Source organism: Acomys minous, assembly GCF_964271855.1.
Source record: "Acomys minous genome assembly, chromosome: 15".
In the NCBI taxonomy this organism is placed as follows: Eukaryota; Metazoa; Chordata; class Mammalia; order Rodentia; family Muridae; genus Acomys; species Acomys minous.
Window position 1 is genome coordinate 65,006,990 of NC_140497.1, and position 14,497 is coordinate 65,021,486.

At 36.3% G+C, this 14,497-nt stretch overlaps 1 protein-coding gene across 26 annotated transcripts in view; it reads left to right on the top strand.

Annotated features, from left to right (window-relative positions):
* ADGRL3 (adhesion G protein-coupled receptor L3) overlaps nt 1-14,497 on the top strand; it is a 737,803-nt gene that overhangs the window by 341,780 nt on the left and 381,526 nt on the right. The window lies entirely within an intron of this gene.

Genomic DNA, 14,497 nt, shown 5'->3' on the forward strand with positions numbered 1-14,497 from the left:
GAATGAAGCAACTAAATGGAACGTTTAAATACAATTCCAAGTGTTCACCAGCACCTTGCTGCTGACAAAGAAATACTTATTTCTAGTGGGCAGTCTTGATTTTCTGGTGCTGGGAAGTGTTTTGTGAAGCCAATTAAATCAAGGAACATTTTATTTTCACCTTTAGGATTTCCAGCTGAAGACACTCAAACATTCAAATTACACAGTATGAACTTCATATGGACACCATTATCTATAATATTGTTTCAGCAAAAATAAATTTACTAGTGGTCTTGGAGAAAAATCTGAAACTTGCGTAGCATTGGTAATAAACAGAACACATTTCACTTTATAAGTTTAGGAACAGTGAAGTTTCATGAGTGGGCAGTTTTATGAGACCTTTCAAAGTAGAAATGAGAAGATACACATTTTCTTAATGAAATAAACATAAGAAACAAAGCACTCTCTAGCAACTAATGTTTTATATAATGAAGCGTTAGAGAGATTAAATCTCCATCAGCAAAGCTTTAGCTCATAGATGATAAAATGAGTGTATTCCATTTTATTTTTGTCCCTTACGCAGTAATTATTTTTTCATTATAGAGTTGCATATATTTTTATTTAGTATACTTATTTTATTATTGTTTGCATACAAGTACTCAGATTATATTTTTGAAAAACCAAAAGAAGTTATAAATGTATAAGCATGACTCGTTAAAAGGACATATATTTCCTAAGGTGCTAAAAAATAACCCACTCTCCACCAGATATTTGTTTATTTGAAATATGCATTAGATGATAGTAGGTTTTAAAAGTTTTTCTTTTATCCCTTGTGTAGCAGGAAGCAATGTGAATCATCTGTTTGTAATTAGAATTATCAAATGGTGAACAAAATGTGTTCCTTGCTCATCTGTGCTGACTTTGAGATATAAATATATATGTTTGTTTGGGTTTAGGTAAAAAAAGATTTGCAGGCTTTCCAAAACTGCTAGTAATCCTAATTACTGCTGCTGTAAATCTCAGAAAATAAACATTTGGATCTATTTCTTGGACCTGTTAGTATGGTGAGTAAATAATCCTTGGCTGGGAGTATAAGTCTACAAAGATGCTGCAATGCAAAGAAGAAAATATACAACAAAATAATGAAAAGACAAGAGATAAGAGTTGTGTAGAAACTGAGACTGCACAGCAATTGGTTCATAAGTTGTACAGCCAGAAAGAGGTGAAGAAATCCTTTCACCAAACATCACTGCTGTTGCTGAATTCTGTAGAGGCATTTTTTTTTTTTTTTTTTTTTTTTGCCTCGGCAATCACTGCTATTCATCTACACAGCTCTTTTTATTTTTGCTTGTTTGTTTTGTTTTTTAACTATTATATGTTAAATATTGATGTGTGTAGGCATTTGAATTGACACAGCAAATAGGTCTGCCAATGTTAGGTGAAAGACCAGCGGTGCTCTCACCAGTGCAAGCACCTTAATAAAACTAGTGTTACATTTATTGTCTCTTGGCATATTAACACTGAAAGTTGTTTGTTTCTTTTTTTTTCAAACAACATTTTATATTAATTTATTCATATTACATCTCAACTTTTATCCCGTCACTTGTATCCTCCCATTTCTTCCTCCCTCCTGTTTTCACCCTATTCCCCTCACCTAGGTCTATGACTGATGGGGACCTCCTCCCCCACTATATGGTCATAGGCTATCGAGTCTCATCTTGGTAGCCTGCTTATTCTTTCTTTGAGTGCCACCAGGCCTCCCCATCAAGGGGGAGTGGTCAAATATGGGGCACTAGAGTTCATGTCAGAGTCAGTCCCTGCTCTCCACATAACATTGGAGAATGTTCTGTCCATTGGCTAGATCAGAGTAGGGGGTTCCATGTTTACTCCTTGTATTAGTGTAATAGTTTGAGCAGACCCACCTGGGCCCCGATCCACCTGTCACTATGTTCTTCTTGTAGGTTTCTAGGACCCTCTGGATCCTTCTATTTCCCTATTCTCCTATATTTCTCTTACCTAGAGTCCCAGTAGGATGTCCTCACATCTGTCCCAATCTCTTGGTTAGTGAAAACTTTCATGGCACATGCCTTTTGGGCTAGTGCCCAATTATAAGTGAGTGTATACCATGCGAGTCTTTCTGCTTCTGGGTTAACTCACTCAATATGATCATTTCTAGTTCCATCCATTTGCCCACAAGTTTTGGGATTTCTTTGTTTTTAATAGCTGAGTAGTATTCCATAGTGTAAATGTAACACAGTTTCTTTATCCATTCTTCAATTGAGGGACATTTAGGAGGTTTTCAGATTCTGGCTATTATGAATAAGGCTGCTATGAACATTGTTGTTTGTTTCTTAATAATACTAGTTTCCTTTTAGAATTATTTTCAGAAGGTGCACATCCTTGAGATTGTCTGTTACATGTAGTACTTTTCAAAAATAGATATTACATCATTCTCTTTCTGATTTTATACAGATATTGCTTCTTAATGTTTATTCTTAGCATATTAGCTCTCCTAAAACAACACATATTTGTAATTTTGACGCTATAGACTATTTCTGACCTGTTTTATCAGCTAAAATACTTTTCACACACTAAGGCAAGGTATTTTAGAAATTATGGCTACAAAAGGCTCTCCTGCCCCACAAATTAGTCTCATAAAAGGTTTTTCAGCTTTCCAAGGAATCCAAGTAGATCATCCTTGCCTGAGGAGACTCAGCTGTGAATTACTTTTCCTGTTTCGCTGTGAAACACGAGGTCCTTCAAATGACTTTATAGCCAATTATTTCATCCTATTGCGATTCAGTGCTGTGACATTAAAATACTGTAACAAATGATGCTGTATGGACTGCAGTTTGTTAATTTATGTCTGAAGTGTGGAGAACCAGAAATGGACATGAACAGTTTAGCCACATAAAGATTGGTGTGGGCCATGAACATCCTATAGACCAAATGATCTGAGCCAGTGTGATTTGTCCTGTTCCTGTAATTTACTCCAAGTGACTGCATATACATGCTAAGTTAACTCTGTTGCAATGATATCTGATACACATGTGATACATGTTTTACCCTTTTACAGTGTGATAAGGAACAGTGAAAACTGAAAATTCCTGCATGCGTCTTATTAAGATTCCTTTAGTCTCTGTTGTTGGTTTGCTTTCTAATATTTAATTTATTTGATTTTATTTGATGTGTACGAGTGTTTTGCTGGTACATACGTATGTGAACCCTGTGCATGCTTGGTGCCTACTGAGGGCAGAAGAGAGTGTGGTCATACGGAATAGTGTGAGTGTGTGTGTGTGTGTGTGTGTGTGTGTGTGTGTGTGTGTGTGTGTGTGTGTGTGTGTGTTTTAGAAGCACGTTGCCGCTGAGCCTCAATATTTCCTAGGTTCCATAGAACTGGAAATACAGATGTGTATGTGCCACTGTCCAGAACTGAGCACAGGTACTTCACAGGAGCAAGTGCTGTTAATGGCAGGGCATTTGTACAGCTGCTGTAGTATTTTCTTGTCCTGTCCCGGCCCGCTGGAAAAATCGAATCAGGGTTCACCTGAAAGAGGGAGTGGGGATTGAAAATAGGATACAGAGACGTGAGAAATAACGAATGAAATCAGGAAGTTCCTGATCAAGATTCACTTTATTGCCGACTCGCAGGAACAAGGTCAATAGGGCAAGGTCAATAGGATCTATTCTAATCTCACTCACCCTAGCCCCCGGGGCAAGAATACAATAGCCTAAATCTCTCCCTGTAGAACTTCCTAGTTCTCTGAGTAGTTCCTTGTAAGAACTTCCTAGATCTTCTGGATGGTTCCAACTTGAGAATTCCCTACTTCTTTCAAAGGTAAATAGTCCAAGGATAGCCTGGAACTCAAGACCTTGTGAGGCAAAGGTCAGCAACTTGAAGGTCACAGCATACAGCCTAAGCACAGGATTTCTGACAGGGCAGAATTTGGCATGGGTTTCCACATTTTCTATGAGAAAAAAATGAATGAACATTGTGCTTTGCTCTTTGTGGCATGTTTAAAAATCAACCTCAAAGTAGTAGCTTTGCACACAACTTAGAAGTGTTGTCAGGTATGTAAATATCCACAAAGACGCAAACATACATATAAATGAGACCGCAGCGTTGAAGCTTATTGTGTATTTATGATCCATATTTCTGGGGTAAAGATTAAAGAAAACTTACCTATTAAATAGGCCAGGACTTCAGAAGCTTACTTTTTTATTTATTAAAAACTATGTGAACCTATTTTGTTTTTTTTTAATGCAATCTAAGTTTTGTCTTAGCAGTACTGGGGACTGTAGTTAGGACTTCAAGGGCACTAAGTAAGCGTTGGTCTACATTCCCTAGTCTTTTAATATTATTTTCATTTGTTTGTTTGTTTCTTTGGATTTGAAAAAGGTATTACCTGGTAACCTTGACCCACTTAAATAGCTGTGTAGATGAGTCAGGTCACAAACTTGAGGCAATTCTCCTGCCTCTGCCTCTCAAGTGGTGAAGTTAGAGAATTGTCCTATCATGTCTTCCTCCCTTACTTTTTTTTTTTTTTCAGAATGTCAGAACAGATGAAATTACCTAGCTTTACCAAAAATGAGCGCACACTGTTTCTCTAAGCAATGTTACGGCCGTCAAGGCTCATTTGAGGATAAATACATGTGATAGTTGTTGTGGAGACTAGAAGTTAATGAATTTACATTACTTTTAGGAGATGTTATCCTTGTTTTTGATAATGTTGATTTTCCTGTGTATTTGAAAACAGAAGTATGTGTTTCTTATACTTCAAAAGTATTTTTTTTTTGTATTCTTCTTACATAAAATTATCTTATTCAATGACCTCTGGGGTGCTGAAGAACTGGGAAATACCTTAAAGCACAAGAAGATTAATTTTCAAAATCAAGAATACACTTACATAGGAACTCTCACTTTGCTTCTTTGGCACAGAATTTTGTGGCACATCCAGTCTCTGCTTTCTACTAAGTTTCTTAACTTACATTCTTATATAATAACCGCATCAGTTTCTTTTCTATAACTCCATCTTCCTCACTCACTTCTCCTTTCTGTTTTTCTCCTCCTCTCTCCTGGTGGTCACCTGGAGTGGTGTGTGTATGTTTTAGAAGCGCTTTGCCACTGAGCCTCATTACTTCTTAGTCTCTATATTTTTCCATTCCTAGATATATTAGAGTATATCAGACAGTTTGGTCCAGGAATGAGAATTTGGTCCTCTTTTAAGTTATACAAAGCAGTCCCCACCCTTTGCTTTGCTTACCGGTTCAACAGGTTCTGCCAAAACTTTCCTCTTTCTTTTTATTCTAGCAGCCTTCGAAATCTGTAGAGCGTGTTTTTATTTCTAATGACTACATGATATTACAAAACATTTCTCTGTGCTTAATTTATGTCTACTAAACACATTTTAAAAATATAAACAAATATTACCTCAATTAGTAAAGCATTTTTTTCTTTTTAAAAATTAATTTATTCAGATTACATCTCCATCGCTGTCCCCTCACTTGTATCCTCCCGTTCTGTCCCCCCCTTCACCCTATTCCCCTACCCAAGGTCTGTGACAAAAGGGGAAGTAATGCATTTTAACCACAATTTTGGGAACAAGATTTCCACATATATTATATTCTATTTGTGAAACCTGAATGACTATTATTAAAATGCATTTTATTTATTCTACATTCTTCAGTTTCTAAATGGTACAACAAAAACATCTACTTATGTGATAAGGTCTGTAACGTTTAAAAAATCACTTCCCCTGTCATGCTTCAGGCCAGTGGTTGTACAGAAATGTCTGTCTGGGCTATATGTGGTATTATAGAAAAAAAAAATTGTTTTGGAAAACCTCTATGTACATGCAAAAATGATGATAAATTTATATTTTCCTCAACAGATGGGTGAGTATGCTGCCATTTCTCCATCCTAAAAACTAATGTTTCAATTTGTGTGTGTATGCCTACAGATAGTTTATGTGCTATATAATAAACAAATTTTTCCGAGTTTATTTTTTCAGGATGGTTATATGTAATTTGTCTGTCAAATTTTTCAGGGGTAGCTAAAGATATGCCTCAGTGTTTAAGTGCCTTTGCTACTCTAGTAGGGAACCCAGGCTCAGTTTACAGACCACATGTAGTAGCTCACAACTTTCCTTAACTCTAATTCCAGTTCCAGGGGACCTACAGGTAACAGACATGCACATAGTACCTATTTGTATACGCAGGCAAAACACACAGAGAGACACATACACACACAAAATACTCTTAATTTTTTTTTTTTAGTTTTATGAAAAATAAAAACCCAAGATACTCCAAATAAAGAAGTAAATCAATAAAGAGAAATGCAGTGGCTTGGACCGCTTTGGGAGAGAAAGTCAGACACATTGTTAAATCCTCCTGACAGAGATGGCCTCCTGGTCTTCTCTGCGCATTCTGGTTCGACTGCCACTTATATTTCTGGAGCGTGACTTGGTTCAATCCCTGGTAACTGAGCCTCTTTCCTTCAAAGGTAGAGTAGTTTGAGACTCAGTAAGCCTAGAGAAATTTCTTTATCCCTGCTTTACCAACAATAGAGTGATTTGTCTTCATAGGATCAGCTCGTCGTCAATCACTGTAGCCATCATTTGGCCAGAAGGTTGGATCCACAGGTTATCGTAAGCTAGAAGTTCTTATCTCAAGATGAGATTTTCTTTCGTGAGACTTTTGGCAGTGCCGAGAAATGGATATGGACGGTAATAAAGATGTCTACTGTGAGCAAACCAAAGGGTAGTTCTCTGCCAGGTGAAGCCCTCGCTGTCAAATTTGGAAACAATGGGCACTATTCATTGTCTAGTTCAAAGGCAAGTGAGTGCTGTCTGTGTGGAATAATCACAAACTATTTTTTTTATTAGATATAATCCCAAGTTAAATGTTCCACATTAGAACTATTACCAGGAATAGTATTTCTCTGAAGTTACCAGTTTGGAGCTTATCTGTCTTTTTAAGATAAACTGCATTTTCAACTATGAAAATGTCACTATATTGATAAGAAATGTGGTTTGTTTTCTCCACTGTTATTTCTTAACCACCAGATTTTACAGATTTTTCTCAGTTATAAATAAGACATTTCAAGCAATAATCTCTATAAGTTTTTATTTATTTATTTTTATTTTTTATTATAATTTATTACGATTACATCAAGATTGTTATTCACTCATTTGTATCTTCCCATTAATCCCTTCCCTCCCTGTTTTACCCAATACCTCTCCCTCCCCTAGACCTCTGATAGAAGAGGACCTCCCCGCCAAAGGCTGAGGTCTTATCCTTACAAATTTTGTCTAAGCAGTGTCATTTCATTCCGCCAATATTTCTGAAAGCATGAAATAGTCATAGGGATAAGTCCTCACACATTCTTCATCTTACTAATTAACAGAATTAGAATTTAAGGAGCTGTTGAAAACAAGGCCACATCTCCAACACTTTAATGGGGGTGGGGCCGTCCGGCGGATGACACATAACAGTGAGGTATAAACCCAGCATCATTTTTCAACCAGGCCAACTGAATTGTGGAATAGAAGTCATTAAACCTAAATAACAGGGCTTGAGTATAAAAGTTGATTCTGGGAAAAATGTTAACATTTTTAAGGAAATGCCTCCCAGACAATCCACCCTAAGTATTTAAGACATTTCGGGGTTACTTTCCAGTATGCTTTATGCTAAATTTTTCTCTACAGCCTGTCCTCACTTCATAGAATGAAAGGTCACAAAATAGGATCAAAATTCTTCTTTGCTTAAGAGGCACCTCCACCATCAGAGTGGAACGGTGAATACTTAAGTAATCACTTTAGACACACCGTAAAGTTTGCAACGTAAGAATCCATTCTCTCAAAATGTTTTCGGAAAGAAAGATTTAGGAGGCACAATGGCAGCTTGAAGGCACAGAAAGCTCCTTTTAACCGTTTCCCACCTCTGTTTGTGTGAGATTCTCATATTACACTGAATGCCAATGTTCACCCTGGTCACAGAGAGAGACTTAGAATAGCTGAAGTCTCTTCCAACAGTGGAACGGCTGAGCACAAAACCCAGAACCAGTGAATCGGAATAAATGTCCTTCCGACGTAGTAGTTCTTCAATTAGGAAATCAAACAACACTGTGGGTCTCGTGTTAATCTTGAAGTGTTTCAAGCACTAGATACCCTGTGATCTGACAGACGATTTCAGTAGAAAAAGACACGTGTCACAGATTAATTTCTACACTTCTTCCTTTAACATCGAGATTGTACTGTAACGACACCGTTTCTCTCGTCTCAATTTTGTATATAAAACTTCTGTGAAATTTGCCTCTTGTCATCGCTAGTCTGTGTGAAACAACATTGAAACTTAGAACAGGCTTCTTGCCTTAAGGCTGCGCTGTTTGTGCCTCTGGCTGGAGCCCTACAGACCTCCTAGGGGACAGCCCCTCTCTACAGTTCCAGGGAGCCAAGGTCAAGGTAATTAAATGACCTGAAAGAAGGAAGCACATTTTAAATTGTGTGCAGAACTGTGGCTGCAGAGGTGGCTCAGCCACTGGCTAATAGCACATCCTACTCCAACAGAGACCTGAGTTGAGTTCCTAGCAGCTGTGCCCTGAAGCTTAAAACCACTTAAACTCTAGATCCATGGGAGTGGACTTTTTTTGAGGCCTCTCCTGTTCCCGGCACTCACACTCTTTCACATAACCACACATGACACACACATCTTACACAATTTAAAATACGTTTAAAAATCATATTTATGCTGTAGGATATAATGTCTACAGGAACAAAACAAATGAAATGCCATTAAATTTTCATCTAGAAATGAAATAACTAATGAATTCAGCGGTGACATTATTTAAACATTTAAACATTTAAAATCCTATACTGACACATGGCCAAAAAGATCTTGAAGAATTGTGAAAACTCAAATGATACCTCCTACTTTTGGCTTGTGTGATATTAGCTGATAATACATAGTGAAACAACGTCATGCATTCTGCCACAAAAGGAATTGCTGGAAAGTTCAGAAGACCATGATGTCCTTTCTTGTTTGCAAACACATAACTGGAATGAAACAGTTGTTAGCCACAATGTCGTGTGTAATTCATTTGTATCAGAAAGCAAATTTTACTAGCAGTAGTCAAGTACTTCAAACTAATTTTCTGAGTCATTACAAATAAAAGATAAAATAATGTCATAAACATGGCTTTTTTTTTTTAAACTTAAAAAGTATCATTATAGGGAAGAAAACTTCCTTGCAGTAAAATGGTTCTCTGGTTTCTTGGAAGACTGTAAACTTACCTTACACTGACTTCTGCTTCCAAAGGAAATAACAGTGCAATTTTCACAGAACTTAGAATTTCAAAGAATAAATAATCATTTTACATTTTTTTTTCTGTGCATGCGTGGAATAGAGAAGATTTTCAATTCTGGCTTCTAAAAGAGTTCTTGGTATTTCACAAGAAATGAAGCTGGTTGCTAAGTGTCCATGGCAACATTGGAAACCAATAAATGCTGCTTCTCAGAAGCGTCTGGTGAGCCCACTTACGTTAAAAAAAAAAAAAGTAAGGATAAGCACTCATTTACCACCCATCGTGGTGGTAAATGTATAAACATTGTGATGTGCACGCAGGCCAGGTCAGAGTAGAGGCATGACTAAATTATGTAATTGTTCAAGATCCCTGATTTCAAACTTAGGGAAGAAGGATGGGAGCAGAAAGAGGCACATCCAACATGGGAGATGCCTGCTTCGTGTGGGTGTAGAAAGTGTACATAACAAAGGGGACTGAGGTGAGAGGCACTATCAGAACCCAGTGTTCATGTTATGTGGGACAAAGAAACTGAAAAGGTTCAAGGAAAACCCTCAGTTCCCCTTCGGAAACAGGCTCAGTGCAGATGTGGTTAGGGCTCACGGATGCGGGACATGAACAGCTTTAGAGTCTGAGTGAGATGCTACATCAGTCTGCCTTCATGCTGGACTGCCAGCCTCTCACAGTTGCCCACACAGCTTTGCCTTTTAAATCAGGCTCCTGAGCTCTTGACCTTGCTCATTTGGTCCGCTGTGATGGTGATGGTGCCCTCCAAACAGAGCAGGTGCTAGTTTCTGCCAGAGCTATTTTTAATCCTGAAGAACAAGTTAACTGGAGGACCATTTCCCATCAACTTATTGTGAAATTCTTAGAATTGTTTCAAACTACTTACAAAGAGGAAAAATCTCTAAGTAAATAGAGTTGACATATAAATAAGCTTAGATAAATATACTTTTTAAAATGAAAACCGGAGGCAGGTTTTACAAATGCACACGGAAAAATAGGATTTTCCATACTTGCTTAGTCTTCTTTGCTTATCTGCTAGTATATGAAAATATATTCCTGTAGCATGGGATGATTTTAAGAATTGTGTTAAATTAAAGTGATATATACTCTCTATATAGTCTGCTATGTTAACATATTTTGTTAGCCATGTTACTAGTGTTTAACATTTGGAGAAGCCACTTAGTAATAATTATTAGTGTGTGTGTGTGTGTGCACGTGTGCGCGCTTGCTCCTTCAGATGCCAGAAGAAATGACAGGTCCAATTTAGCTGTAAATGATACAAGAAGTTTGAAGCCACCAATCTTCATAATCATTTTGTTAAATTTATAAAATAGATGGTAATGAAAATTACAATGGTTCAATTTTTCGACATTTTCCAAAATAGTTATTTTTTACCTCTTAAAATAGTTATTATTATCTGTTGTTCTCCTCTGGAAATCTGGATGGTAGTAGGGAAATGAGGAATGAAAAACTGTCAAGATCACACCAGAATTAGGTCAAAACTACATCTTATAGCTAAATTCAATTGGAGCCAAATAGTAGCAAAATAAGGTTTATTTTATGATTGTATGTATGTACTTATATTCGTGTGTGTGCTGAATATAGAATTACCTGTCTACTTTCATATATATACACATGATGTGGAGGCCAGAGACACACACGTCTGGGGTCTTCTCATCCTTTTGTCGAACTCTTTTCTCCTTATTACAAATCATTTTCTGCTGGATCCAAAGCTCATAGACCCAGGAGTCTTCCATGTTTCTGCCTTCCCAGCTCTGGAATCACAAGCACTGCAGGTGGGGAGTATTGGCGTCAGGTCCTCATTCTTGTACTCGGAACACCGTTATTGACTTAGCCATCTCTCCAGCTCCACCAAACTAAGCCTTTATGGACTTAATTAGACATCGCTTCTCTTGACACAGTGCACTAGAAGTGCCACGCTTCCACTTACTTGGATGTGAGCGGATGCTGCCTAGGATTATCAGGTCACGTGGAGCAAATTATCTTGATTTTTTTTTTTTATACCTGGGAAATATAGAGATACAACCATTGGCAGAGCCATGGTTATAATTCACTCGTGAGGCAAGCACTTTGGTTGTCACTTTTGCTGGCCCTCTTACATGGTTTGCTATGTGCACTTGGAGATAATAAGAGTTTGGAAGTACAGTTTTCATTTATGTCTTCTCTCTCCTATACATGCTACCTTTCTTTTATGTGGTAAAGTCTTAGGACTTGCTGTGTAGGGTCACAGATCCATTGAACTAATGATATTTATTTATCTTTACTATCAATCAAGAGTAATCTTTATCATTTATTCATAACCACCCTAAAGCCTTGACTGAACAATACAGTTGCAAGCATTGCTAGTGTCCTGCAGTCAGCTCAGTCATATGGCAATATTCTAAACATTTCTATTGCCATTTTGCCGGTGAATACTATCTGTGAACTTATTTTCTTGTTTAAGATTAGGGAGACATTTCCCTTATCCATTCTAATATGACCCCACCCAATGATGAAGAGTTACACAAATTAATGACTTAGAGAAAGGGCTAAATAGTATTTTCCAGGGATGAGCCCTCTAAATGATTATCAAATGTAGAAATCTGAAAGCACACAATGCCAAACAAAATCACCAAGTTGTATATGAGGTGGTGACATAAGAGAGGTTGGAAGGAATAGAGGGAGAAGTGGAAATGATCTTAATTAAAATAAAACCAAAATTTCAAAAGGTTGAATTAAAAAAAAAAGTATTTTTCTCTAATGGCTGGCAAAACTGCTCAGTATCTAATGGCATTTGTCAATCTGTAGATTTCTGTGGGTTATTCTCAGACCCTACACACACACACACACACACACACACACACACACACACAGAGAGAGAGAGAGAGAGAGAGGGAGAGAGAGAGAGAGAGAGAGAGAGAGAGAGACTAATTTTACCAAAAAAATATTTTTTAAAAGTTTAGCATTCTTTTATACAAAAAGGTAATACTTATTTGTCAGTGTTTATGTAGCTGCCCTATCAACTGTGAGGCTATTAACTGTGGAAAGGAAGTCACAGCAGGAACAAGGCAGGAAAATTATGGCCAATAATGTTTTTATTGGTTTGTTTGTTTGCCAACCTTTCATGGAGAATGGAGAATATATATCCCAATTCTGGATTATTTAATGTTGATATTAATTAAAATTACTTATCAGCATTCCCAGAGAATTCTGCACTGTTCTTATTGTTCACCTTCTAAAATAGTAAATTTTAACTTTGCTGACATGTACAAATACATAATTAATAAACAAGGTGTAATGCGCAATATGTACTATTTTAGACTATATCCTAAAGACTGCTCTAAAACATTTATTAGCTTTCATAAATCATTTATAAGGAAGAATGTGGTGATTAATTTCTGTGGCTGTTAATATTTAATGGCCCAACTCTTAAAACTAAAGAAGTAAACATGCATCAAATGAAGAAAACCCGTGTACTTGAAATTCATTTGAAAATTATTTCATGCTAACTATCAGCTGATTAGTTCAGTTTGACTTGTCTTTGAGGACTTTGGCATTCTACCTCCCGAATTCCCTTTCCTGATTTTATGAGTTTATACGATCCTCCTTTTACCACCCAGCTTTACCTGATACTGTTAAGTCTTAATCCTTTCCCTTGGGCTTGTTATTTTCAAATGTGTGACATTAGGATAACACATATAGTAAACTAAGACCCTACAGGTTCAATCAGAACTTTAATGTATTCTGTGGCAGGTAATTATTAATATACCAGAAAAAATGAGCACAAATTAATCATAGTTTCTTTGGCTACTTTTAATAAATTAAATCCCCCATAAACATCTGAGATGATATAAACTTATAATAATTAAAGATGTGTAGCATGTAAAGAGATCCTTTTTCTCTGACTAGAACCACTATTGAAAGTAAAAGTGGGCTGTGTTAATAATTGTTTTAATATTATGTTATATTAATAATAAGATTAATATAATTAACATAATATAATTAATATTTTATGCATCTACCTAGAAGATCAGATACTAACTGGTCTACGGGAATAGATTATATGCTTATGTGATTTTTCATTCTGAAATGATGTGATATATGTACTTTTTGTAAAATTGTCTACTTTTGTTAGTATTTTATATTCATATTATTTGAATATTTAATATATATCAGTTTTGCTTTTGTTTTTTTTTTTTTATATAGGTTTCACATACAATAGAGTGGCCTCAGATTTCTTATGTAGCCTAGATGACTCTAAATTTCTATTCTTTCTGGCTGTATGTCCCATGTACAGGGATTATAAGCAAGCAATATCACACCAAGGTATTGAGCATGCTGAGAGGAACTCTGGCAACTATGCTAATATCTCAGCCCATACTTTAGAAATTCTAAATAGTGCTTTTCTTTGCATTATTGTCACATTTCAGTAGTCTATTCTTGATTTTAACGTCAGCTGAAAAATGCACTATTTTCTGTCTCCACCTAGGTCTTATTTGAGTCATTGTCCTGGGTATTTGAGCAAAACTGTTTAGAACTACATCAATTCAAATTTAGGCACAATAGGTCACGTTAAATCAGGACTGATGTTTAAGGTATATGATGGATAGCAAAAATATTTTTAATATGGGAAATCACAATTTAATGTAAATCATGAGGCAGATTAAAATAATATCCAAATTTAGAATGTTTAAAGATAATTTCTCAAGAAGTAATTTTGCAGAGATTATTATGGGATGTTGCAGTAGCTTGACAAGAACATGTTTTCCTTGTTAGTAAGAATATAGAAAAATATTCAAATGCTCAGTTGATTCTCTAGACCTCTTATCAATGGGAGGCTGAAGAAAAATGGATCTAACCATAGGGATCAGGAAATTGTGTTAATATAGCTAAAGAAAAGGTATTTCGTTTCTTTGATATTTGAATTGATTTTCTTGAGATCAAAATTAAATAGTAAAATGACGATAAGGTGGAAATGTTTACATGAGTCAGTGTTAGCAATTTCCATGAAAGGTGGCAATTACTTATTAGTCTTTTAATCCTTAGACCACAGAGAAAAATATTTAATTTTATTTCCCCCGAAATCCATTCTGTCAAAATTCCATGGTACACAGAACCAATCTGTCACTGGTGGTTTTAAAATCTCTCATAAGTACGCTCTAATTTTCAGGTGTTTCATGCACATATCGTTATGACTGTGTCCTGGGTAACTTT